Below are 3,189 nucleotides of genomic sequence, written 5' to 3' on the forward strand. Positions count from 1 at the left end.
TGGCCATGGCATAATCCCTTCTCCTCCATTCTCCTCTGGGGATTTTGGTTGCGCACATACACACAAACACACACACACACCTGGTATGATTTTCAAGTTGCCAAGTCCAAGACTCAAACTGCACAGATGACTATGTGGAATTCAGCTGCCTTGTTTAAAAATAGGCCAGCAAGTGTCATGGTGGTTAAAGTGCTGGCTCCCACATGGCTAAACCCACAGTTCAAGTCCCCTACCCAGTAGCTTGAAATACATACCAGGCATTTGTGTATGTGAGTGCCACAAATCCTGAGGAAAATGGAGGAGAAGGGATTGCAGCATGACCATCCCTCCTTCTTGGGGGTGATTTCTCACGTTCCCTCTCTCTGTGTCTCTTTCTGTCTCTCTCTGGTGAGTGCACATACCCCATGGCAGATATTAAAAAACAAACAGTAATACATGGAGTAGGCTTGATGATCTATTTATAAGGAAGTGGACCATAAATAGCCACAGTAGTGCTTTATCTCTTTCTCTATATATACTTGTGTATGTGTGTGTTTGTATTCGTAAATGTGTGTGAATGTATCTGTTTGCATATGAATGCATATATGCACATGAATAAACAAAATAATTTTTAAATGAGAGTAGAAAAATACGATGTAGCAATCAAAAGTCAGCAATATCTGTCTCTGGGTTCTTCACCTTATGTTATTATTACAGAACCTCTCTGAGTTGATTTTAGTTATATCACCTGCATTATACAGATTTTAAAAATTGTGAATTAGACAATATGTAAATACTCAAGCTCACATTATTTTTATATTTATTGTTGTGGCAAGAACATGGTAACATGGGACCAGCAGGTGGCATGGAGGTTAAGGTGGCTGGATCTTGCATGACCACCAGTGCAGTTTGAGTTCTGGACCCAACAGCTTGAAAATCATGCTGGACTTGTGTGTGTGCACACCCCAAATCTCGAGAGGCAAATGGAGGTGAAGGGACTGCAGCTTGGTCATTCCCCACCCCACCCCCACCCCCGGGGGTAGGGAGGTGATTTCTTATTTTCCCACTCCCTTTCTCTGTGGCAAGCTCATGCACTGTAGCAAAGACTAAAAAAAAAACAAAAAAAAAGAACAAAAACAAAACACTCACCATGAGATCAACCCTTTCAACAAAATTTTAACTCTACAATATCTTTTTGTCGGATCTCTAGAGCTGATTCATCTTGCATAATTGAAACTTCATATATCCTACCCATTGCCTCCCCCCTTTACTGTTGGCAACCACCATTCCATTCCTTGATTCTATAACTGACTATTTTAGATACCTTATATAAGAAGACTTATGGGACCAGCAGTTAGCGTAATGGCTATGTCACTGGACTCCCATGTAGTCGACCGCGGTTGGAGTACCGGACCCGGTGGCTTAAACTCACACCAGGCGCGTGTGCGTGCGTGCCCAGGATCCCTAGAGGAAAATGGAGGAGAAGGGATTGTGGCATGGCCATACCCCCTGGGGGGTGATTCTATCTCTCTGTCTCTCTCTGTCTGGCGAGCATGCATGCCCTATAGCAAAAAAAAAGAAAAAAGAAAACCTCTCCAAAAATTAAAAAAAAATAAAAAAAGAAGACTTATTTTTCTTCCTGTGACTGGTTTATTTCATTTAGTATGATATACTCAGGGCTCATCTGTGTTATCACAAATTACAGAATTTTCTTTTTTTTAAGGCTGGTTTGTGGATGAATATTTATATTGTTTCCACATTTTCCAAGCACATGACTTGTAAATAAAAGAGAGTAAGTAATACTCTTCCCTGGATTCCTCCCTGGGTAATTTGAACAAAGAATGTGGTTATGGGGCCAGTGGAGGCACAGTAGTAACTCAGCTAGACCCACATGAGGAAGATCCTGAGCTTGTATCCTGGAACCTCTATGATCATGCAGGGTGCACGCCTATCTCTGATCTGGCTGACTGAGACTAGGGGTGGATTGTGGTGTGAAGACCCTTTTGGAAGTGCCTATCCCCATCTCTATCTTATAGAAGAAATTAAGTATTTTTTTAAAGACTATTTCATTTGTTCAATGATAAATTTCCATATATTAGGGGCTCAAAAATACAAATTAAAGAATTGAGTGGCCTATTACAAGTTTTCTTTTCTTTTTTGTTAATAGCCATTCTAACTAGTGTGAAATGGTATCGCATTGTAGTTTGGATTTGCATTTCTCTGATTAGTGATGTTGAGTGTTTTGTCATATACTTGTTGGCCATTTCTATGCTTTTTGAGAAATGTCTGTTCAGATCATTTGTCCATTTTAAAATTGGACCATTTGTTTTTCTGTTGTTGCATTGATATTTTTTAATTTTTAATTTTTTGGAGAGGTTTTTGCTATAGGGCGTGTGCGCTCGCCAGAAATACAGAGAGAGACAGAAAGCGAGAAATCACCTCCCAGGGGGATGGCCACGCTGCAATCCCTTCTCCTCCATTCTCCTCTCAGGATCTTGGGCACACATGCACATGTGCCTGTCATGAGTTTAAGCCACTGGGTCTGGGACTTGAATCGTGGTGAACTACATGAGAGTCCAGAGACATAGCCATTATGCCAACTGCTGGTCCCGTTGCATTAAATTTTTTGTGTATCCTGAATATTAATTACTTATGGGATAAAAAGCTTGCAAATACTTTCTCTCATTCTGTTGTCTTATGACTCTATTATTTCCTTTGCTTTGCAGAAACTTTTCAGTTTGATATAGTCCCATTTGCCATGTTCTCTCTTAAATGTGGAAGCTCAAAAAGTTGATCTCATGGAACCAGAGAGCAGAATAGAGAGCAGAGAAGCTAGGAAGTTGTGGGAGAGTTATTTGGAGAGTTTGGTTAATGAATACAAAATTATACTTAGATAGGAGGAATAATTCTACAGTACAACAATACAGTATGTTGATTAAAAGTAATGATAATTTATTATATATTTCACAAAAGGTAGAAGAGAGAATACTTTTTTAATATAGAAAAAAATTTAGTTTCATTATTCCTTCAAATTAAAATAATTAGTGGAAGTGATGTTGAATATATGTTTTAAAAGTGTTCATTTGGAAGGAAAATTCAATTATTATTATAATTATCTGCCTAATTTGATAAAAATCAAATTATTACTATAGTTATCCCTTTAAATATGTCCAAACAAAAAGTGTTATAAAAATATATTTTTAAAGGTAT

This window comes from Tupaia chinensis, unplaced genomic scaffold (genome assembly GCF_000334495.1).
Source record: "Tupaia chinensis unplaced genomic scaffold, TupChi_1.0 Scaffold142961_1, whole genome shotgun sequence".
NCBI classification, from domain to species: Eukaryota; Metazoa; Chordata; class Mammalia; order Scandentia; family Tupaiidae; genus Tupaia; species Tupaia belangeri.